Source organism: Manis javanica, chromosome 10, assembly GCF_040802235.1.
Source record: "Manis javanica isolate MJ-LG chromosome 10, MJ_LKY, whole genome shotgun sequence".
NCBI lineage: Eukaryota > Metazoa > Chordata > Mammalia > Pholidota > Manidae > Manis > Manis javanica.
This window is the reverse complement of record NC_133165.1, coordinates 114585811-114610386: the sequence shown is the minus strand read 5'-3', so window position 1 is coordinate 114610386 and position 24576 is coordinate 114585811. Positions and strand designations below refer to the sequence as shown.

The 24576-nt window shown below is 57.9% G+C and overlaps 1 protein-coding gene across 5 annotated transcripts in view; it reads left to right on the top strand.

The window, feature by feature from the left end:
* Positions 1 to 24576, top strand: part of SHISAL1 (shisa like 1) — a 130548-nt gene that overhangs the window by 47844 nt on the left and 58128 nt on the right. The window contains exon 1 of one of the 5 annotated variants that reach the window (XM_017670210.3): positions 7766 to 7893. The exons of 2 other annotated variants lie outside the window; for them this stretch is intronic. The gene's annotated coding sequence lies outside the window, so the exon portion shown is untranslated. Of the gene's footprint in view, positions 1 to 7765; positions 7894 to 8110; positions 8231 to 8566; positions 8891 to 24576 lie in introns of those variants that run through there. 2 more of the 5 variants (XM_037006801.2, XM_037006802.2) reach the window with 2 other exon arrangements.

Genomic DNA, 24576 nt, shown 5'->3' with positions numbered 1-24576 from the left:
AGGGGGCCAGAGAATGGAGTCAGGGATATTGCTGGCTACTGCACACGTCCAGGCGGGAGACAGTGAGGGTGAACCGGGCAGCACCAGTGTACAACAGGAGGGGCAGCCGAGGAGCGGAGCTGGACGGCCCTCGGGACGGATGAAGCCAGCACACGGCAGTGGTGCAGGCGTGAGCGCACATTGTCGGGGGCAGAGTACCTGCACAGCTTGGTCTCTGTGTCCATGACATGGGCCCCATCCTTCTCTGACTGCCATGCACCAGGTCCCAGGGCATTTGCAGATGGGCAGCCCTGTGGACGCCACCTCTGGGTGGCACCTTGTGGCCGGCGAGCTGCAGCTATTGTCCCTACACCCACCCCCGTTCCCCACTGTGCTTGATGATGGCTCTACTTTACTTCTTCCCACCTCTCCCCATCCCTCATGTCTCCAAGCTGGCTCAGGTGTCCCCCTGTGGGCGGAGGACAACGTGACCTCAGCACTACTGGCCAGGGATGCTGACCCAGGCTTGAGAGCTTTGGGCAAGCTATTTCCCAGCCTCAGATTCTTTGTCCATGAGATGGATGTGATGGCAGCCCACCTCACATTAATTGAGATGATGCCTGTCAAATGTGTAAACAGTTCCCAACACAAGGTTCAAAGACATTAGTGGTAGTGATTTTATGATGCTGCTGCCAGGTGCCTAGGCTGTGTCTTGTACTCAGTAGCTGCTTAAGATCTAGTAGCTCTTACTAAGCTCTAGGGACCAGCTACTAGCAGGGGCAGAGGAAGGGGATCAGCCAGGGGAGGCCCCGGACAGGGCCTGTGGGGTGACCCAGCCTGTGGCCATGGGCACACCCCTCATTCTCCCTACCCCAGCCACACCCCATCTGGCCCCTGAGTAGCCTCTCGGAGATTCTGATTCACGGCAGATGTTGGCCAGGGAACAGCTGTGGCTGGGAGGCAGCGCTGCACAGGGCTTCCCCACAGCCAGGAGCCTCAGCAGAACAGGATTCAGATGGACGCTGGGACCACCAGCAAGGCCCCTCTGTCCCTGGGCTCTGTGGAAACGTGAGCTTTTGCAATGACGGGTTGCTCTGAGAGGCCAAGACAAACAATTTACAGTATTCAGAGATGCTGCTGAGCAAAATCAAAGAAGTCTAGGGTTCTGACCCTGGCCACGGGGGTCTGAGCTGTCAAACCCCAGACAACTTGCCTCCCAGTGCCTGAGCTAAACCCACAAGAAGCCAGAGCTGAGCTGAGCCTGCCAGAGCCGCACCCTCTCTGGGCTGGCAGGGACTGCAGTGAGCGTGGAGCAGGTGGGAAACCAACGCCTAGGGAAGCAGAGCAGGGCATGCTTCCATCCCAGAGCTCTCTGCTCCGTTCCATCGAGGTCAAGAGCACGGGGCCATGCCTGGGTCAGGGAAAGGATACTAGGTTCAAATCCCAGCTCTACCACTTCCTAGCTGTGTGACCCGTGGCTAATCACTTGACCTCTCTGGCCTGTTTCGTCAGTGTAAATGGGAATGCACAGAAGTAACTCCCGCAGGGGCAGTGAGGATTCAGGGAGAGCATCCAAGCGACACCATGGGGCACGGAGCACCCGACCGGTTAGACATACACCTGAGCTGACACCGGGGGCTCCGCCAGGAAGGGAGGGAAGTGAAGGCACATGCCTGCCCCCAAATAGCTGTCAACCTAATTCAAGAAAAAAGGGTCTTCACCTCCTTGGGGGATGTCCAGAGCCATGCAGCTACAAAGTCGAGGCTCCCACTCTGGCCCAGGCCACCTCGCCCTACCCCTGTGGATTTAAAACAACCTATCTATGGAGCACAGTGCCCACCCAGGTGTCCCCAGACACCAGCTTCTGGTAAAGGGCTGCCCAGGCCCGTGAGAAGGCCCCTGGCGTCACAGCCCTCCTACCTTGCCTTGGCCTGCACTCATATCACATGCACAGGGCCTCAGGCCCATTCCATGGCCCGTCTGGGCCGCTCTCCTGCCGCTCAGAGGCCAGGGCAGCTCCTGCCCAGAGGAGGTGAGGAAGGTGGAGGCTGCTGAGCTGAAGAGGCCCTCAGTGTGCTGATTATCCTAATTATCGCTGTTATTATTATTCCAGGGCCTGCCTGTGGGGACTGCTGGGCTGTGTGGAAATTAGGCCTCTAGCTTGGGGTGCTTGGCTCAACCTGCCAATTTGCATCCTATTAATTCTTGTTATTTGCGGGCTGGATTTGAGATGCAGCAAGCTGGCGAGCTTATAAGCCCTGATGAGCCAGATGCCATGGGGGTTTGGGGTTGGGGTGAGAGCAACTGGGATTCAAGACATTGTGGGGTTCTCTTACTCCCCCAGCAGACCCCCTCTGCCTTCCTCTGGCCACCTAGTGCCTCCTGGGAACCAGCCCTGGGTTGGGGCAGATATCGTCCTGATTCAGAGATGGCAGTCCAGTTTGTCCGAGGCCACAGCTGGCCCGTGGGGAGCCAGGATTCCAGGCCAGGGCCCTGGCCACTTAAGCAGGCTCCCAACTCCTCACCTGTGGAACTGTTCCCACGAGGATAGGGTGCCAGCCTGACCACATAGGCTTGTCGGGACTTAATACACACAACACACTGAGAGACCGAGAACAGCCTGGTGATTCCTGAGGGGTGGTTATTACCAGTGACAGTGGACACATGAGGACACTGAGGTTGGAGGAGGCCAGGGACACACATGAGTCCCTGGGTCCCTCTGTTTTCAGCTTCGGGAAGAGCAGCTCTGTGTCCCGCACCAGCCCTTCCTGGTTCTCACTGCCACCTGGCAGCAAACACGGCCCTGGGGACCCCGGGCCGCATGACAGCTCCTGGACCCACGGGCATCCACAACTCTGAGCCTTAGGGCTCAGGGGCAGACAGGCAGGTCTTCCCTAGCCGCACTGTTTCCCTGGGAGCGGGGCTGCCTCTGGAATCAGCTAACCCCAGCATGCAGCAGGGCCCCTGCTGCCAGCTTTCTCCAGGCTGATGGCCACTGTGTCTTTTCTTCCCTGTTTCAAATTTTCTAAAATGTAGAATTTGTGACTGTGTGTAACGTTGGCTGACATCTCCCTGATAGCCATACAACCAGCTATCAGAGGCAGTATTTAAAGAAAAAGAAGCCCGTGGGAACATGTAGGTGCCGTATTTGGACAGGGACTGTGATGATCCATAACTCGTATCTGATGACGGACCCAAGCTGCTCTCTGAACAGACTCCCGGCATGTGTGGGGTGGGGCCATCCACAGGCATGCGGGGGTGGGCGGTCAGCACACACAGGGCCTTGAACCAGGGACTCGGCCTTCATCCTGATAGCTTATCCACAGGTCTGTTGGCGGGGGTGCAGGGTAACGGAGTGGGTGGGTCAGCTAGGTTGTGCTGTGCAAAGTCCATACCTGGTGTGCAATAGGAGGGATGGCCTGTTAGGATCTTCACTCCATAAACATGTATTAAGTAATTGGCATGAGTGATTGCTGAGTATATTGGTCTTTCTATTGCTGCCTAACAAATAGGAACTTAAAACATCACCCACTGAGGATCTCACGGTTCTGCAGGTCCAGGAGTCTGGGGAGCTCGGCGAGTTCACTGTTTAGGGTCTTACAAGATGGAAATCAAGGTGTCAGTCAAGTTGGGCTCATCTGGGAGGCGGCTGGGAGACTCTCCCGGGGCTCCTTCGGTGTGTTGGCAGAAAGCAGTTCCTGGAGGCTGCAGGACTGAGGTCCCCATTTCTTCCAGCACCCCACTGGTTGGGGGCTGCTCTCACCTCCTGGCTCTGACCCCCGCCATCTCAGCATGAGCCGTCCTCCTGTGAACCCCTTCTCACGCTGGCAGCTCTCTGATTTCTGCTGCTGCCTGCTGGAGAAAACTCTGCTTTTAAAGGACTTGTGTGAATAGCTTGTTACCAGATAATACCCTTATCTTAAAGTCAACTGATTAATAATCTTCATTATATCAGCAAGATTATTATACCCTTTTGCCACATAATGTAATCCCGGAGTAACCTCGGGGAGAAGGTGCTGGGCCCATCCTAGAACCGGGCTGCCATGTGCACTTTGGATGCAGACAGAAGCCCTAGATCCTTGTGGCTCTGGGCCAGACTCCCTGTCAGGGCCAGAAGAGAAGCTGTTCACACTGTGACCACAGGAGAGGCAGGCGGGAGCAGGGAAGGGGAGCCGGGAAGGCCCCGTGGGGGTTCCGCAGTGAGTTTATGGCCCGGCACATGCTGGTGTCACTGCAGTGCCTCTAGCCTTGCGGAGTGGCCTTCCTGGACCCAGCAACAACCCCCCAGGTCTCCAGAACTCCAGGCAGCCATAGCAGCGGCTTCCACACACTGAGCACTTACTATGCTCCTGGCCGTGAGCAGTCAAGACTGACAACGTCCCACAGATCAACAAACCAGCAAACAGGCTGAGAGCGTGGCCTGGGCCCTGGTGGGGGTGCAAGCTCAGAGCTCTGCTCCAGAGCCAGCGTCGGCATTCCTAACCGCTGGGCAGCCCTGCCACCCACATGCCCAGGCCCTGCCATCCTGAGGAGACCAAGGCTTTTCTGCAACATGTGACTCCCGTGGCCAGTTGGGAGAGTGGGAGCAGCAGGGGCACAGGACAGCTGTGACCTAACTGGCCTCCTCCCTCAGAGGGGGCAGGGCTGGGAGGCAGAGACCTGGCTGCTGGCTGCCCCTCGTGCTCCCCAGGCCCCGGGGTCCGGTCTCCCTCTCTACAGCTCAGGGCCTGTCTTTTCAGGATAAACAAGGGGGGTGGACATGATGCCCTCAAGAGCCTTTCAAAGCACCTGCCCCAGCAGTGGAGGCAGCGTGGCTATGTCAGCACCTTGGATTGATAAGGTAACAGGCTCAGAGAGCTGAGCGGCTTGCTCACACCTCTGTCCACTCCATAGGAGGACCTGAGCAACCAGGTGGTCCAGAGCAGGAGCCCCCAAACCAGGCCAGCAGTTCAAATCCCAGCATGGCCAATCTTCTTTGGGTGATTTGGGGTGGGGGGTAGAATTTCAAACCTTTCTGTGTCCTGGTTCCATGTTTTGAATTTGGGAAATAGGGTCTTGGGGCTGGAACCCCAAGATCTTGAAGAGGGAGAAGGAGGGACTTGGGGAGTCCTGGGGTGCTATTCCCTAAGACAGGGAGTGTGGGGGGAAGATGGTGTGGAGGCTGAGGGCCAGAGCTGGTCACACTCAAACTGGAGCCCGTCCCTGCCCACCCCAGGATCCCGGCCTACAAGCGCCTTCCTGCCCCCCAAAGGGGGTTTATGGGCCGGACCTCAGCAGAGCGCCTCGTGCTCCCAACTTCTAATTAAATGGCAGTGATCTTGACATGGCAGGTGATCTTCTCAGGAGGCATGGCTTTAAATTTAGCTCCCTCCCCAGCCAGCCCTTTGAAAAGGCTGCTCTCCACGGAGAAAGCGTGAGTCATCCGCCAGGCCGACCGCCTGCCAGGGTGAGCAGCGGCATTTGCGGGGGAGCAGGCCTCCGAAGGCAGAGAAATAGTAAATAGGGCTGGGCTGAAAGGCAACCGTGAAGGAGGAGTGCCTGGCGGCCGACACACAGTAGGAGCTCAGCAAAGGGGGTGAATGTCCCCCACAGAGGTCTGTGTAATTACTTGCACAGGCCCCCTCTCCCCCCATCACTTCTCCCTCCTTCCCAGCCCAGCCCTGAGTGGAGACAATAAATATTTGTTGAATGTCCACATATGCCAGTTTACACGCTCCGCTCACCTGATTTCCCCAGGGCCCTGGGAGCACCCCGTCCTGCCTCCACAGGTACACACCCAGCATGGAGGGATGAAAATGCTCCCCAATCCTCCAGTCCCAATCTCTGCAACCCAGGGACGTTACCTTACACGGCAAGAAGCAAAAAAGGAGCTTTGCAGATGTGATTAAGGTAAGGATCTGGGGATGGGAGATTATCCTGGGTCAGCCCTGGGTCCTAAATACAATCACACGCGTCCTACTGGGAGGCAGGCAGAAGGAGCTTTGACACACACACAGGAACAGGCCACACGAAGACGGGACAGAGAGAGATTGGAAGAGGCTGGCCTTGAAGGTCAGATAGAGGCAGGCACAGGCCAAGGATGCCAGCAGCCACTGGGAGCTGAAAGAGTTCTCCCCTTCAATCTCCAGGTTGGGAGCCCTGGTGACACCTTCAGCCCAGTGAAACTGATTTTAGGGTTCTGACCTCCAGAACTGTAAGAGAATACCGAGTTTGTGATCACAGGTTATGGCAGCCACCGGCAGCCAGTGCACAAGAGTCAGAGAGGTCAGTGAACTTGCCTACAGCCACACAGCTGGCGAGTGGCCACATTGAGATTCAGCCCCAAGTCAAAGCCCACTCTTTTTCCTGCCCACCCTGGAACCCCCTGGAATAACAGAAGGGACACTGATGCACATTAAGTACCTACTAAGTGCTAGGCATTCATTTATTTTGGGTTAAGCAATGGGACTGTTACCTATATGGTAGTGTCACGTAATCCTTGACCCGTTGAGGTGGGTGGAATCATTCCCATTCTGAAGATGAGGAAACTGAGGCTCAAGAAGGTAAAATAGCTTTGTCCTTGGTGGTGGAGCCCGACTTCAGGGCAGGTGAAGGTGCAGGGCCTTGGGGGCACAGCAAGGGGAGCCTGGCCCAGCGCACAGTAGGTGAGTGAGGGAGGTTTCGGGAGTCCGTGTAGAGGCCAACCAGGGGACCCCCATGACTAGAAGGCTTGATGTGGTTGGAGCTCAGGGCACTGGCTGCAGAGGAGGCTGGGCCTCATGGGGACGGGGCTGCATATGCCAGGAAGGAGTGGGTGTACTTTAGCCTGTAGAAAGTCGAGGTCCCCAGGGGCTTAGCTTCCTGTGCAGTCACCCAACGTGGCTGTGAGGGTCCTCGGGGCAGTGAGCTCCCTTCTTCTCTGTGCATCCAGCACCAGACCCAGACCCTGGACAGGCACAGGCCTGCTCAGAGATGTGAGGGGTGAAGGGAGGCAGAGGCGGGTGCAGGGACCAGGGCTTTTCAACACACTCTGGGTGTGCCACACGGACACACAGATCCCTCACACATGCAGACACACACACACATAAACACCACACCCCCCACATGCACACCATATACATATACACACACCACATATACACACATACACACTACACACACCATACAGCTGTGATGGCCCCAGAACACAGCCTCTGCTTGCAGGGAGCTCAGAGACAGCCACCTCTTGTCCCTAGTCCTGTCCTCATAAGCACTGGGCTCTTCAGCCAGTTTCTTAATGTCTCTGATCCTAGGTTTCCATCATAACATGGGAGGCTAGTGGATCCCCTGTTGGGAGGGTTGGCAGGTTGCAGGCGAACTGCGGTGAGTGTCCTGTCTCATTTAATCCTCTGGACTAGGAGGGTGGCACCGCTCTGACCCGTCATCACAGGTGGGGTGCCTGGGCTTGGTGGTCAGGGCGCCTGGGCTGGATCCTGGTTCAGCCCCCACCAGAGTGTGCCTCAGGGCAGGGGCCCTAGCCCCAAGCTCCCTGGGGCCCAGCTGCCTCGTCTGTAAAAGGTGGAGGACACTGTGCAGGACGGTGGTGAGGAATGTGTGAAGCAGAGTGCATGAAGGCTCGGCCCGGTTTGTGCTGAGGGTCAATCAATGCCTGTACAAACGAAGCCAGACCCAAGAGGCGGGAGACTCATGGAGTTCGCACTGTGTGGGATGGACCTGCCCTCCCTCCAGGGCGCTCAAACCCTCTCTACTGGCCCAGATGGCCCATTGGTAAGCCATCCTCGTGGCCACTCCCTCTGCGGGGTCCTTGAAGAGGCTGCAACATCCCCCACATGACCGTCTTCACCTCCAGAGGTCCCTGGGCCAGGGGCAGAGGAAGGGGCTGCTGAGGTTGGCTCCCCGGCTTGGGACCACCCCGGGGGTCTGGAACAGCTGCAGGTGAGGAGGGAAGTGGAGGGCTGGCACAGGAGAGGGGACGCCAAGCAGTGTCACCGCTGTCGGAGGACTTACGCTTTCCCCACCGGACGCGGGACAGAGGATCCTGTGCGGTGTGAGGATCCTCCTGCCAACTCCGACCCCGCCCGGGACCACCTGAGCCTGGCCCTGCCCTGCCCGCCTCCTGTGCGGTCTGGCTGGGAAGACCAGCCTGGGGAGGCGCCCTGCGGGTGGGGCCCCGGCGGCAGGACGCGCGGGGCTGCAAGGACGGGCGCCCGCTGAGGAGGAGGGCCTGGCGTCGGCGCAGGCCGGGGCTGGGGAGCAGCCGGGCGGGCGGCAGGTGAGTGCGCCCCGAGGCCGGCAGACGGATGTGGGCCGGGCGGGGGGTGGGGGGAAGAAGAGGGGAGGAGGCGGAGGGGAAGCCGGGACCGAAAGAGGGAAGGACGGAGAGGAGTGGGGAGAAGGCGCCCGCCGCGAGAGGGGCGAGGGGGGAGCCGGCGGCTGCGCGAGAGGCGCGCGGGGAAGCCGAGGGCGGGGGCGGCCGGCGGGGATTGCGAAAGAGGAACCGGGCGGTGCGGCGCCGGCGGGGGCGCGAGCCCAGAGAGGGGGCGGCAGAGGGCGCGGAGCGGCGCGGGCGGCCGGGAGCGAAGTGGCGGCGGCGGCGGCGAGCGCGGGGCCCGACTAGCGGGCGCGCGGCGGCGGCGGGCGCGGCGCGGGGCTCGGGGCCGGCGGGCGGCGGGCGGCGGGGCATGTGGCCGGCGGTCGTACCGCGAGCCGGAGCCCCAGCCCGAGCGCCGCGCCGTGCCTGGAGCGCCTAGCAGCGGGCGCCTGCCCGGAGCCCGCCGGAGCCCCCGAGCCCCGAACCCCGCAGTCGGGACAACTGTTGCGGCGGCGGCGGCGGGGGCACCGCGGGGCGGGCCCCGCGCCCCACAGGCGGCTGAGCCCCGCGGGCGCCGGCTCCCGGCGGCGGCGCGAGGAGCGAGCGGGCGGCGGGCACGAGGTGAGCGGCGCCCGGGACGGGCCGGCCGGGGGCGCGCGGGGGCGGGGAGCTCGGGCCTGGGTCCGGCTGGGGGCCGGGGGCAGGGGGCGGGGTCTTCGGCGCCCCGGCTCCTGAGAAGGGGTGCGGGCGCCCGGGGAAGGGAGGGGGGGCGCACCGGGAGAGGCGCGTTCGGGGGGCCCGGGATGCTTTGGGAAGGGGCCCGGGTCGGCCAGGGGAGAGGCTGGGGACAGGAGCCAGGCCAGCAGCCGGTGCCCTGGCACTGGGCTCCGCAGCAGGGCTCACCGGGGTCGGGGGGGTCGCTGAACCTAAGAGGGGACCGGGCCCGTGGCAGACGGGCAGTGCGGGGCGCGTCGTGCCCGGACGAGGCGGCAGGGGCCGGATCCGCGTCCGCGGAGGGGCCCGGCGTCCGAGGACCGAGTCCGGGAGCGCAGCGAGCCGGGAGCCCCGTGCGCGCCGGGCAGTGTTCCGGAGCCAAGCCGGGGACCCGCCGGTCCGGGGGTCCCAGCTGGGCGGTGCGGGCTATCCGGAACGCCCTTCCAAGTGCTGGCCCCTCGCTCCCCGCCCGCTGTGGGGCCCCGGCGCAGCTGCTGCCGCCTCCCAGGGCCGAATCAGTATTGATCCCGCGCCTAGGGCCGGGTGGCCCCGCGGCGGCCTCTGAAGCTCATTAGCGCCAGCGGTTTCCATGGCAGCGAGACCCCAAGCGTCTTCAGGTTATATTTATTCTAATTATTATTATTATTATCATTATTAGTATTAGTATTTGTTACTCATACAGAAGAAAAAAGAAAGGAGGGACAAAAGCCAGAGCGAACTGGCGCCTCCAACTGTCATCTCTTTGGAGAGAGCCGGTGTTGGCCAGTGGGCCGGGCCCCTCCGCCGGTCCCAGTGCGGGGCTGGCTGCTCACACACCCCTGGGGCGCTCGGGCGGGAAGGGGACTTATATAATCTGCCGTGGGAGTATGTCTGTCTACCTTGTCTCAGGGCCTCTCTGATCCCTTGGCTTAGTGACTGACTGCTCCTGCCCCAGGAAGCCCAGACCAGGATGGGAAGAGCAGAAAGCTCTTGCACGGGAATTACAGCCATGGCCTCCAGCCCTCCCTCTCCTGGCTGTGTGACCTTGAGCAAGGCGCTTGACCCCTTTGAGCCTCTGCTTCCCCGTCTGTAAAGCAGGAAGACATTCCCACCTCTGAAGGTTGCCGTGAGGTCATACTGAAAAGGCCCTGTAAGTTCTCACAGTGTATTGTTGGCTGTGTGACCTCGGGCAGCTGCCTGCCCTGCTCTGGGCCTTAGTTTCCTAGTCAATAGAGTGAGGGCCTGGACCCCAGCACCTCTTAAGTCACTGCTGTCCTCTGAATCTCCAGGCTGCAATTCAAATACTGCTGATCAGCAAGTTGCGCTCCATTCAGACCCAGGCTAAGGGGAATTCCTCCTTCACCCTCCCTTCACTTGTCAGATGGTCTGAATGTGGCTGGGAAGCAGGCAGTCCAGTGAAACACGGAGACTTTTTACTTATGGTTAGGCTGCAGGGTTTGGTTGGAAATGTCATTTAAAGCCAGAATCAGAATGATTCTTGGTCCCTGGTGCCAGCCCAAGACAATCTGCATGCTGGTCAGGGTTGTCCTGAATTGGGGGAATCACTCCCCTGTACCCTGGATCAGGGCAGGACACCTCCCTGCAAGCAATCCATGACTCTGAACAGGCTGTTTGCTGTGCTTGTCCTGGCTGGGTGTTGAGTGTGGAACAAGCGGTGGCTAGAAAGTTCTCTGTAGCCAGGTGTCCCCTGCCCTTCCTGGCCATGGCTGAAAGCCCCCCGTTAGGGGTTTCTGCCAGTCATACCAAGTTCCTCAGCTCTTTCCCAAGTGTCTGGGAGGTTTGGACTGACTGGGAGGTGAAGAGAAATAGTTTGGCTTGGAGCCGTGTGTGTGTATATGTGTGTATATGTGTGTGTGCATGGGTGAAAATGTGTCAGTGTGTGTCCTACCCCCACTCTCCAAGCCACCCGGCCTGAAGCTCATCAAGGCAGCGGGCCTGGACAGGAGGCCTGGAGGCAGTGCCGCGCTGCACAGACCTTTGTGAGAGAGAGGAGTGGGGCCTGGCCCAGACACGAGCTGAGAGCCACTTGCTCTGTCCCGTAGTCCATCCATCCACTGATCCATTCCTTCACCCGCTCTGCAGCCCCTCAGTGAGCTCCCGTGGCTGCCGCTGAAGGGCATCAGCTCTGTCTTGGCCGCTCTTGAGGAAATAGCCCTGACCAGCCAGTGCAGGGGGAGCCTGCCTCGGGGAAGCCGAGGTGGTAGGGGAACATCTGGCGGGGAGTACCTTCTCAAGAGAGCTCCAGGAGAGGCCAGGCCAGGGGAATCTGGTCCAAAAGGCAGGCATGAATCAGCCAGAATTAGGGGGAGCAGAAGGCATTCTGGGCAGAGATGGGGCTAAGATGCAGATCCACAGGAGGGGTGGGGGAAGCATCTTGGGGTGCGGCTGGGAGCGGGGCACGGCAGGGTCAGCCACAGAGCCAGGGAGCAGGGGGAGATGGTGCAGCTGGGGCGAGGCAGAGAGGGGAGCTGGGCACCACCACCGCCGGGCCTGGCAGTGGGTTCAAGATAGCGGGAGGTTGGCAGGGAAGCCAGGAGGATGGTCAGGGTTGGAGCCTGGCTGCTGGGAGCCTGGTTTCCAACTCTCTAGGACGACCAACCAAACCCTCACCAGCCGTGCTCTCACTTCTGGCCATGCTGTGGACGAGGACTGCCTCACATCCAGGTCCTTGGCTTCTAAGAGGGGTAGGCAGCAAGTGGACACTAGCATCTGGCTGCTTCAACTGTCTACATCTGTAATAAACAGCTTCACTGACACAGGTGCAAGGTCGCACCTCCATAGCAACAGGACTGCACTTGACAGTAAAAGCTCAAAGGCCTACTTAAGTGCCAGGCACTGTGCTGAGCAAGCACTGAGCTCCACCATTGCATGAATCCTCACCAACCCTGTGAGACAGTCATCATTGATTCTGTTGTACAGATGAGAAAACAGGTTCAGAGAACTAAAAATAAGCCGGCTGTGATCGGGCTCCTAATCGTGACCTACACAGGGAGCCCAGCCCTTGCCCAGTGGCCATCAGGGCGGCTCTTCAGACATAGCACAGTGAGCCACTGCAGGTCAGGCTCTCCTGAGTCTCACTTCCTAGTCAATGTCCTGTCCATTCTCTTCCGGACTGATCCAGACTGTGGACCATCTTATGCTCGGGTGGAAGGTATCCCCACCCATTTTGGGGATGGTCTACCTCTATTGATTTAGCCTCTATGGCTTTAGCTTCTCCCCAGCTGAGTCACACAACCAATTCACATTGATCTTAGAACAAACTAAGATCCCCATAGCCAGCTCCCCTAAAAGAGTGGCTTTCCCCAGCCCAGCTGCTCTTTCTAGAACTTACTGAAACAGTAGGTAACCCCTAAGAAGTGGGGCCTTGTTTCCTAAATACTCTTCTGTTAGCTGGGGTCCTGAAATCTATAATCAGCGAAAGTGAGGAGGGTGACCTGAGGCCCTGCCCACTCTGGGACATGCCCACCTGGGGACATGAGGCTTCACCGGCCCCAGGAGGTGTTCGTCTCACCCTGCCCAGGGCCCTGCTTCTCCTCTTCCCTCCCCCCGTCTTTTCTTCCTTCTCTGACTTCCTCCCTCCTGCACATACATTCCCTGACCCCTTCTCTGTATGTGAGTCCCCTGGGGAGGTAGAGGAGACCCCAAGGCCCCTCAGACCTTATCCCAGGGATTCCCTGCTTAGACATGACCAGGGCTTAGGATCTGTTTGATGACCGACTATATGAATAAATAATTCAGTGGCTGGGGCAGTGGTGACTCCTGCAACACCCCTCCCACCCCCTACCCCCTCCTAAGGTAGCCCCTCCCATGCCCCAGGTTGGCTCACTTGAGACAAGCCCCTCCCTTGGCTGCGACCAGTTTGGACATTTTCTAGAGGGCCTCTGGGCATCCTGACTTCACCACTCACTGGAAGTCCGGTGCCCTCCGAGCCTGGGTTTTCCCATTCAACACGGGGAGATGAGGGTTGTGGCAGAGAAAGGCTCTAGTAGGGTCTTAGGAGTGGGAGCCCCCACTATCCATAACCTGTGGCTGGGGGAGCAGACAAAGATAGACTCTAGCATCTCCCCAGGCCCAGGTGCTGGGCTGTGATGGAAGGAAGCCCCAGGAGCTACTGCTGTGGGGCCTGGAAAGAGGCTTGAAGCTTGACGGCTTACCCACCTACGGATGGGAACACTGAGGCCCAAAGCCTGCTGGTGATGTGCTCAAGGTCACAGTGAATTGGACGCCCTTGAGGGCCAAGGATGTTCAGTGATGTGAGGCAGGCCTGGTGGGAGTTGTCCAGAGACCACCGAGGGGGGGGTGGGCAAACATTCCATGGTGAAATCTCTCTCTGCAGAAAAAGGCTGCAGAGTCCCCCTCCCCTGGCCAGCCAAGCGGAAAGGCAGAGGCTGAGATGAAATGCAAATGCTTCCCTTCCTACATTTCTGGACTTCAGACATGAATGGAGTGTTTACTTTGCGTGTTTTCAGCAGCCTGCCCCTTCCCCTCCCCCATCTGGGGGGCACAATCCGATTACCACCCTTCTGTCCGCATGCACACACGTACCTCCACAGATGCGGGCAAATTTGCCTTCAAGAAATTAAGAAATAATGCATGAGTTTCCCAAATCACACCCATTTAACACTGAATTAAGTTCTGGAAGCTCTTTACAGAGACCTGGGAGGGGAAAAAAAATTTTTTTTTTGGTTCACACTTCCCTGGAAAATGAGACAAACCGTGATCTTTTAAAACCCGGCTACATAATCTGATTATTCCTCCCTGGCAAGCCTCCGGGAACTGCCCGGTGGAGGGCGGAGAGGCTGTTATGCTGCTGCAAGATTTGCACTGGGAAATTGGGCTGGGAAAGTTTGTCTCCTGCGCCAGATTCAGAGCGCCTCGTTGCATGATGGGCTCAAAATAAAGTGCTGCTTTCTTAGATATTGGCACAAATTAAAAATAAAGGCGAATTCCTTCCATAATCCAGCGTGAGAACTTCCTCCACAGCTCCCTGAGCAGGTTACAGAAGCGACCGTGATTTGCTTTCATTTCAGGCTCCTTTCCTTTGTCGGGGGAATCTTCCATGTGCAGCTGGACTTATAGACCAACAGAAAATGCATTTAGCTTTCATTCATTGGACATTTCTGAAGTGTCTACCTTGTGCCACACACAGTGCCAGGCCTATGAGACAAGAGACAATGAAAACAGGACCCTGCCCTGGCGGGGTTCACAGAGTGTTTGCAGGGGGCAGGAGAGCAAAAGAAAAACACATCTGTGAGGTCCCACCCTGCCTGAGGGATCAGGGAGGGCTTCCTGGAGGAGGTAACTTTGGGGTTGGGTGTTGAAGGGTGAGTAGGAGTGTGCCAGGCAGCAGGGGGCAGAGGGCATTTCAGGAAGAGGAGCCTGAGAAAGTATTGAAATAGGTTTCCAACAGGCATGGCCTCTGAGTGGCATCTTCAGGTTTTATCTTTTGCAGATTTGTTACCAAGCCCTTTCATATCCATTACATTCCAGGGCCCTCAGGCAATCCCCAGGTTGACCTCCGACCTCTGTTTCCGGGAAGTGAGGTGACCAGGGTCCTCACCAGACAGGGCTCTGAAACCCAAGACTCTGGACCAGATGGGGCAGGGGAGCATGTACAGTAAACCCTTACATGGCAATTTGAAGGCTTGAACGAAGGGACCAATACTGAAGCCTAGGGTGCCCTTCTCCCTCCAGCTGAGCCTTGCTCCGCGCTCCGCTCTGTGGCCACAGCACGGGGCTTCAGGACATGGGTCCTGAATGCCTGTTCGGGAGCTTCCAGCTCTGAGACTCCATCTCTGCATCCAGAAACTGGGGGGATGGAGCCTGTCTCTCCCATCTGCAGGAAGCATGGCGTCATTGTTGAGTCCCAGGGGTCCCCAGCCAGTGGTGTTCAGCCTTCAACTCAGCAGGAGTCCAGCACGCCCTCCTGGGTTTGCTTCTGAAGGTCTTTGTTGTTTTGATTTTTCAGGGAGCAGGTTGGGAATGTGGCGTCATCTGGGTATAACTGCCTGGATTCTGGTCCCTGGGGCCTCAAAGCCTTTGGGGAGCAAGCCAAGTTTCTAAGCTGAGGCCATTGTCAGGGCAACAGAGAGAGCCTGGGGGAGGCTCCAGGCAGATCCCCTGAGAGCAGCCTGGGATCACCAAGTCTGTGCTCGAGGCCCCAACCTGGACAAGTCTCCCTCTGCTTGTTCCTAACTCTGCAACCCTGGCAAGTTATGTAACCTCTGAGCCTCAGTTTCCTCATCTGCAAAATGGGTTATTATGAGGAGGCACTAAGTTATCACAGCGTGCATTCAGAAACCCATCAGCTCTCTGTGTTCTTTATTAACAGGAACTTAGCTGTTTCTCTGTTAATATTGCTCCAGTCTTTCCCTGAAACAGCCAGGCAGTAACCAAACCTGATCATCCCTGAACCTCCAGGGCAGGGGATTCCGCAGAAGTGATTGCTGATTGAATGAGGAAATGAATCCAGCGAGCTGTTAGACCATGGTGGTGCCTGGCCAGCGCTGTGGTGCTGCAGAGCTGGCTGGAGCTCCCGCTCCTGGGTCACACCCCAGTGTCACCTCCTACCTGCAGCCAGTGTTGGCTGCTTGTTTCACTCTCTGAACCTTAGGGTTCTCATTTTCGAAATAAAGTTGGTACTGTTGATAATAATAATAATAATAACTTATAAGGGTGGTTGTGAAGATCAGAAGTAAGGATACGACGTTTCAGGCTCTTAGAGAAATTACTCTGATAACCATCATTATTACCCCAGAGCTCTGGAGGGATTGTCAGGGTTCGAATCCCAATCCCAGTCCCCACCCCTGTTAGCTGTGTGACCTTGGGCAAGTTACATCACCTCTCTGAACCCATTTCCGCATCTAAATATGGGGATAGCACCTATCTCACAGGGTTCTTGCAAGGATTAAATGAGTTAATCCAAGGAACGGGCTTGGGGCAAAGCCTGACCCAGAGTCAGCTCTCAGCAAATGGCACTGTCCTTATTATCATCACTGCATTCAACAACAGAAATACCCTGAAGGCACAGGTGCAGCAGAGCTTCTCTCTGTCCTTGAAGAGTGGAGACAGCCTTGTTCCTGATTTAGCTCTGTGGTCGCTCCTAGCCCAGGCATGCTCTGGACAGGATAGATGGATGAATGGATGATGGATAGATGGCTGAGTAGGTGGATAAATGAATGGGCCTATGGGTGGGTAGGTAGGTGGATGGATGGATGGATGATGGGTAGTTGGATGGAGAGGTGGGTGGGTGGGTGGGCAAGTGAATGAATGAATGGTGGCTGTCAGGGCAGTTCAGGAAGGGGCTGAAGAACTGGGGCAGATTCCCTCTGAGGGCCTTGAGCAATGAGTTAGACAGTTTTTAGCCAGATATGATCTCTTTTCTCTGCACAAACACTTATTGTCCCCATTCCAGGGAACCAGGGATGGTGGCCCAACTGTGGGGGCCCAGGCCACTTGGTGTCTCCTGCAGTTTGGTTCTGAGCTGGACAGAGCTGAGTTCAGGCTGTGGTTTCCTCTCTTTTAGCCCAGGAAAGTTCTGGTGTGCCTCTGAACCTCCATTTCCTCCTCTGTAATATGGGAAGGGTGCTGTCTTCCCTTGGAGGCAGGGAGGTGCACATCCGATAATGTGTCTGAGCAGTTTGTAGCCTGTACTGCTACATGGGAAGTCAGAGGAGGGGCTGGACACCACACAGGGGGCAGCAGCTTGCACGGAAAGTTTTGGAGTGGGGGTGGGGGGTGGGGGATGGCGCCACACGGGTGCAGTTTATTGAGCACCAGCTCATGGGCTGCCTGGCTTCCTCAGAGGTCCCCAGGCATGGGGCAGGGGGCTGGGGGAAAGGGGCATCACCAACCTGAGGGCAGCATAAAGCATGCCAGAGCCACAGAACAGCCCTGAAGACAAGCACGCCGTGCCCAGGGCCCCCCCCGGGAGCTCTGATCTGCTCCAGGACCCTTAAGTCATTGCTGAAGCCCTGTCCTGGGCACTTTGCAAACACCACCTGGTTTGGTCCAACTGTGAGCAGTGCCCGGTGACCATCCACCAGTGATGCGCCTTCCCCAGGCACACAGCTGCTGAGGGGCAAAGCCAGGGCTTGGATCTGGCAGCTGTGGCTCTTCCCACCAGGAGAGGCTAGAAGTGCTCACTGGTCAGAAGGGGTTCTGCTACGGGCTCCACACTCCTGTGCCCACCCCTCACCATGGTGTGGCTTCACCCAGCCACTTTGCTCCTCTCTGTCTCAGTTTCCTCCTCTGTAAACCGGGACTCACAGCAGCCCTCCTGTGTCACATGTGGGTGAGGGTTACTGAGGGGCCAGGCAGAGTGCTCCAGAGGCGAGCCCTTCACATGTCTGGACTCATTTGTCACCATTGTTTGAATTTCCTCTCTCCTGGGGAGAGAGATGCAGGTCAGTGAGTCCCTAAGGAAGGGCTGGCATCTGGGAAGAGCGGGTGAGGAGCTGCCCTGGAGCTGCTCCGGTGCCCTTGTGGTCCAGAGGTCAAGGACAACAGAGTCTTTATTGTCTGGAGTCTGGTTTCCACTGCCACCTGTGGCCAATGAACAGCTGGGTGTCAGGAGCAGGCAAGCCATCTGCCCATGTGCCTGTCACACAGTTATTTGCTCCTGAGATTGCACCAGGACCCATGGTCTGCAGGAGGACTGGGCACAGTCGCCGTTCTGCCCAGGTTTGAGTCCTGTGTGAGGTACTGCCTGAGCCTGGATGATGACAGAGGCTGGAGGAGCAATTCTGCCTGGGGAAAGGGGCAGAGCATCAAGGAAGCCTTCCCAGAGGAGGTGACATCCAAGGAGGTGGAGTATGAGTTGACAAGGCCAGTGAACAAAAGTAACACTGAAGCAGAGGGAACGTTGGAGCCCAGAGAAAGGAGTTTAGGAAGCTTTCGGTACTTCAGCATGACTGCCCCATAGCACTTGTTGAAAGCTGAGCAGCTGAGCCTGTAGAAGTGGCCTGATCTCCAAGTACTCTTGGCATGTTAAAGAGTTTGGACTTAACTCTGTAGACTCTGGATGGCCGATGGGTGGCTTGAGGGCTGCCACCTTCTGCTGCTGTGTCTAGGACAGATATTGCTAATCAATCCATCACAGCATGGAGTCAAGATGTGCCCCAGCCCAGCCCCCGAGGCAGCCCCATCCAGTTGATCCTGTGGGTGCTTGAGATGACACCTGTTTGCTCTGCTGCTATGGTCACTTAGGAGAGTGATGGCCTTTCTCTCACGTTGTGTGGTTCAGCCCAGCACCCAGAGCACTTTCCTGACAGGCGAGGAGGGCAGGTTGCAACCTCCAGCCCCACCCAGGCTGCCAAGCTCCCCTCTGCCTTGCAAGGCTCGGAAGGTCAGTCCTTCCTGGGGAAGCAACGGCTTCCCTTCTGGGGACAGGATATTTCCAGTGGGTTCTGGGCCTGGGCCCCACCTGGGAGTGTAGGGCCACCCCCCAGCCCAGGTGAGCTCCCATCCATCCCCTGCAGGCCCACAGGCCAGAGGGCAAGCCCAGGGCCACCGCAGGCATCCAGCAGGGACCTGGCTGAGGGGCGGGTCACTGAGGCAGGGCCGGGTCCTGACAGAATTCTGGGCAGAACTAGGGAAAGATTAGGAGACTTTTCTCCTGAAATTCAAACAATTGGACAATCTGTTCTAGATCGATTTAGAAGCAGTGAAGTGAAAAAAAAAATCAGAAAATATAGTGTGAAAGCTATTTTCTCTCCCTCTCGGTTGGGAAGAGGATGAGCAGTTTATTTGTGGACTGTCCGAGGCCGGCCAGGGCTTCTACCTCCTCACTGCCCACCCCGCCCACACTTCCTGGTCCCGCTACTCCGCCGACACCCTGCCGCCTCCTCCTCCACACCCAGGGGGGATCAGAGGTGCAGAGGCCCTGGCCCCAGCCTCGGGGAGCCAGCAGTCTGCAGGGGCCTCAGAGGAGACAGGTGCACTGTGGGGACCCCCTTGTGCAGATGGTGGGTGGAGAGGCCTGGAGCTCCCTGCCCTCCAGACCGAGGCATCTCCATACCCCCTAGACACACTAGGTGTGGCTGTCTCGTTGTGTCCTGTGTCCTCAGGCACCTAGTAGGTGCCCAGTAAATTTCCTGCCTGAATAATGGGTAGGAGGGAGAGAGGCAGGCAGGAAACAGGCTTTGAATGGAGCGACTGGCTCACGACACATGGATGTTGGTAGTAATGGTGGGATGGGAACCAGATCAGTCCCCCCTAGGCCTGGATGTCCCCCATCCCATGTCCCTGGGGGGCCAGGAGCGAGGTCTGAGACATTTAGGGATATCGACAGGATGACCCCTTTCTTTGCCAGGCGTGGCCCACTGCACTCCTCCTGACCCAACTAAATGTAGATTTTGCTTTTCATGACTTGAGCCAAATACTGATTTTTAAAAATACACATGATCGGTGTGAGGCCAGACCAACATGGGGGAGGGCTGGACAGGAGTGCAGACGCCCCCTCCCAGCTTTCCCGTCTGGACAGCCCCGAAAGGGAATGGCCCCCAGGGGCTGTGGTGAGTTGAATTCTGTCCCTGGAGGAGTTCAACCAGGGGCCAGATCTGCCGGGAAGTCCTGAGTGTGGGGAGCGGCGGGACGGGAAGTGGGACCAGCTGATTCCAAAAATGGTCTCTTGTTTTCCTCCATGCCTTGGGAAAGGGGGAGATGCCCAGTGGTTTTATTCTGGGGAGTGGCAGATCCTCCCCACAACCACTTCCTCCCCAAAGAGCTTAAGGCCCAGAAATAACCTTGACTTGGAAATCAGATCAGATAGTGTCCAAGACCAGTAGGTCAGCAGCTGTGTGACCTTGGGCAGGTGACACAGCCTCTCTGAGTCTGTTTTCTCATCTGCAAACTGGGAGCAGAAACCCGTCCTTTTTTGGAAATTAAAGGAGACAGTATTAGTCAAATGCTGTTCACAAGGCTGGACACACAGTAGGTGCTCCAGCAATGGTCTTTCTCCTGTTTCCACTGTGAGGAAGGTCAGCTGTTATGTTTAGCTGAAGTCTTGTTTGGGCTCCAGGCCAGGGCCTTTCCTCTCAGCTGACAGTAGGGGATGATGCAAAGGCATGGGGAGCCCTATGAGCCCCAAATGTCTGTGGTCGCCCATAGCCACTGGAGATGTGTGGATTGTGCCAGGCATGGCCAGCTTGGCATCATGGAGGGACCCCTTTGCTGAGAATCTGGACATTTGGGTGCCAGTCCAGCTGTGTGACCCCAGAAATGACAGCCTCTCTGAGCCTCAGGCTTGTAACCTCCCCAGACCACTTCTCAGGGTCACGTGCAGCCCCCCTAAGAGAACGTGTGTGAGGCTCTAGGCAAATCCCAAGGCCTGGGAGAGGATGGGGAAGGGCGGGAAGCCCTGTTTGCTGACCATCTATTGACCACCCCTCACAGTTGGGCCCGGGTTTCATGCATACTGTCTCATTTAATCCTCACACCACCCCCGAGAGGCCAGGGTTGGCACCCCACATTACAAGGGGGAGGCCAGAGAGGTCAAGTCGTGTGCTCAGGTCACAGGGCAGCTGTGTGCCCTCCCCCAGACCAGCCTGCACCCTGGTCCTCTGCCAGGCCTCATCGCAGCCTGAATTTCCCGCTGGCAGAGGTCTTTCCTAGATGCCCTGTGATGTTACTGCTCCATTTCACAGAAACTTTCAAGCCCTCATCCCTAGAGCTGCGCACCGACTAGACCTCCGTAAGGCTGTTCGTCCAGATGTCAGCCGATGCTGCGGCATTTAGCACTTTTCTCCCCATTATAGGTGGTGGTCTTATTGGGAAAGCAGGAAGCCCACTACAGTCGGCCAGAGTGGCCCTCAGCCAAGAGGGCCACCTGGAAAGCCTCCCCTCCCAGCATGTAGCTGGGACCCCGGCCTGGGGGAATGTGCCTGGGGCCCTCCCTGCTGGGCGGGGCAGTGTTGGCCTGAGGGCAGGGCCTTCCTGGCAGGGGCCTGTGCCCTGCCCCTGCCTGCTCCTACTCCCGTGAAAGCATCCTCTGTGTCAGGACCTCCCCAGAGCCCACCTGGGGATGGTCAGAGGGCTCCACGTTCAGCGGGGGCAGGCAGACGTTTGTTAGTAATTCTTTTGTTTCCAGAGCACAAACTCAGAATCCGAATGGGTCTCCAGTTTGGGGAGGACAGAGCAGAAGCAAGATTAAACAGAGGAAGTGCTGGCTGTGCTGGCTGTGCTGGCGAGGAGCCTCTAGGCTGGGAAGGGCGGGGAGCAGACAGGAGAAGAAAAACACCAGTGAAACAGCCCTGAGCAGCGCTGTCAGCCTGCACCACCCGCTCCCAGCCAGACACCTGACAGCGCTGGACCCAGAGGCCTCAGGCCTGAGCCGGGCTCCCCACCCGCCGTGTCCGCAGATGATGGGACACTGCCACTCTCCTAGATGGGGACGCTTGGGGACTGAGGGGCTGTGTCTGAAGGGCAGGCGTGGTGGGGGGGGCAGAGGCAGTCCTCCCTCCCTCCTGCCCCCCCCCCGTGTCCTGGCCCCTCACGCCAATCCAGCAGCTGCCCACCACTCCCTCTTCCTGGGAGGTGGGCCGTGGAAGGGACCAGCAGGGGGAGGCAGCAATACCACATGGGGAACCACAGGGCTGGGAATGGCTGAGTGCTCAGTTTGGGGTGCCAGGGGCCCAGGAGTAGAGGGGTACAGGAAGAGGCTGTTGTCTGTTCAAGTCTGGGCCTCTGAGAGCCACTTCCTGCCACCTTTGGAAGCATCCCCTTTCCTTTGCTGTCTGGCTATTGCCACCAGGGAGCCCTCCCGGATGTGGAGTGTCCTGGGCGAGGCTGGGCTTGGCTCACTGTGGGCCAGGACAGTGGCCCAGGCCGGGCTTACCAGTGGGGCGCCTGACTCTGAAGAGGGGTGTCTGGCGCTGGCCTGGCTCTCTGCAGCTGCTGGCTCACATCTCTTGGGCGGCTTTGGTGCCAGTTACAGAGAGTGTGGGCGGGAGGCTCCATTACCCCAGGAGGAGAGCCAGGTCCAGGGGCTGACTGGAGTGGGCCCTCCTGGCCAGCGGTGGGGGCTGAGAGTGCCTGGTCCCACGGGGGAGGCTCAGCACCATCCCTACAGTCTCCTTTGTGTCCCTATTTGCATAATTTTGAAGTTGATTGGCCTAAAGGCAACTTCGCTTAATCACAGCTGACAAGTCTCTGGTTGCAACGGCAGCTGCTGCCAATTAGGCGCCTTGGTTTGTTCTGATTTCCTGGCAGCCCCTTCTGCCAGCTCCCCACCTCCCACCCCCCCTTATCAGACCCAGAAGGGCAGGCAGGGCCTGTGCGAGTGCCCAGTGTGCTGCACCCTGGGCCTCTCAAACTTGCAGGCGCCAGGACGGTTGGGTTAGCACGCAGCCTCTGGCCCAGCAGGCGGGACAGCCGGGGAGCCAGCATTTTCACTCAGCTCTCCAGCAGGGCCCCCAATGCTGGCTGCACTGTGGGTATCAGGGCTCTAAGGCCGGGGTTCACACACTGGAGCTGTTTTGTGAATAAAGTTTTATTGGCATGCAGCCTCACCATGTGCTCAGTATTGTCTACAGCTACCTTTTCACCACAAAGGCAGAGTTGATGGCTCCACAAGCTGATGCTTTCTACTGTCCAGCCCTTTACAGAAAATGTCTCCTGATCTTTGATCTAGGCCAGTGGTTCTCACACTTGAGCTGCAGGAAAATCCCCTGAAAAATGGGATTAAAGATGCAGATTCCTTGCCCCCCACCTGGATCTAATCCAACAGGTTCTAGGAGGCCTGAGATCCAGCATTTCTAACCAGCTCCTAAGTGGGGCACAGGGCCACGTTCCAGGCACTCTGGTCTAGGCACCCCTCACAACAGTCTCCATTCATGTTGTTCTATTCTGAACACCATCACTGTTGGACAGAAGAGGGAACTGAGGGTCTGAGAGGCCCCTTACCTCCCCAGCGTACTGAGCTGATAAGCTCTGGCTCTTCCCCACCACGTATTGCACCCCTGACCCGGGTAGCTTACGGCATGCCCAGATACAGCGTGCCCCAGAGGGGATAACTGGCTTGGTTTGCTCCAAGTCTGGGTTCCACACCGAGCCTACTGTTAGAAGCAGTGGCACCTCAGTAAGTCACAGAATGCTGCCATCGTCCTTGGGTGGGGAGCACGCTCATGGGAGGTCAGGGTGTTGCTTGGCACTAGTGGGGGCTTTGCTCTCTCTGCTCCTCCACCCCACTGCAGAGTGGTGGGTGGTTGGGGGTACGTTCAGTTACCAACATCTGTTTGGTGCCGTCTCCTCCCTGGGGTGACACCCATCCTGCCACCCCGGATCACCTGATGTCACTGTGGATATCAAGGCTGCTCCATGCGTAGCATGCTCATCTCTCTCACCCTCCCACGACCCAGGGAGGGGGCACACCTTACAGAGGAGGAACCGGGGTTCCCGGAGGCCAGACTGCCCAGGCGGGGAGGCAGCCTTGGGTTCTGCGCCTGGGTCATACCAGGCAGGTCCCCTCTATTCAGGTCACATTGATGAGGGATAGGAGGACATCTCGTGACAGTGTCCCCAATTTAGGAAACCAAGGAACAGAGAGTCTATGACAACGAAGTACTCAAAGGGACAGGGTGTCTGGGACTCACTGGAGGGAGACCAGGAGTCACGTGGAGACAAATCCTTACTGGAATCAGAAAACCCCAGCCCAAGCCAGGAGCCTGGGTGGCGGAGCCGGGCAAAGGCAGCCTCCCTGGAGAGCTCCCCCAGGCCAGCACCATGCAGACCCTATGCCGATCTGGGGCTGCACCCCCACCCACATCTGGGGGTTGGTCTATTTACAGTTGATGGGGTGGGGACATAATATATGTTAGCACTGTTTCTATTTTTTATTTCCTGGACTCCAAGCCATGGAGTTGGGTCGGTTCCTCCCCATGGCTCCTGGCACTCTCCCACCACAGTCCATGCCAAGCCCTCTTTATTTACCTGTTCCTCTGTTAATGACATAATAAACATCCTTGAAGCCGCCACCCGCCGTGAGGGCTGGACCATTGGCCGGTTCGCCCTCCCTCTACCATCTGCCCCCGCAGGGCCCACCCCATTTCTCCAACTCTGCACCTTCTTCAAAGGCATGTTTCTCCAGCTCCTTTTAGCCTTATAAAATGGATCATGTGGAGCTTAACTTGGGGACTTATATTTCTCCCTCAGCCCTGAGCTGCTGGAGTGCCCCTTGACGTCTGGTGTGGTTGGGGCTCATTTTGGCAGCTGCAGGGTGTTCCGGTGTTGGACATAGCGCGACGCATTTTCCCATCTCTCCATTTGGGTTGTCTCCAGGGCTTTCCTCTTATAAATAGCGCTGCCGAGAACATTCTCGGACCCCATGGCCTCGGGCCAGCAGGGCCTTCCCTGAGCCCAGGGGGCTGCTGGTGCCTCTCACCCCAGTCTCTGAGCAACACGTGTGTAAGAGGATGTAGTGAAGTCAGCCTCCCCTGGGCCTCCCCGGGCTTGCTGAGGTGCCCCTCAGCCCAGCCTGCCAGGCAGGCTGGTCTGTGTGGTGAATCCAACCTTTGCCAAAGGCAGCGGAATTCCTCCTGGGTCGGGAGATTGCAAAAAGTAACATTAACAGAGCGGCTGCACTTTCACGTCAGGGG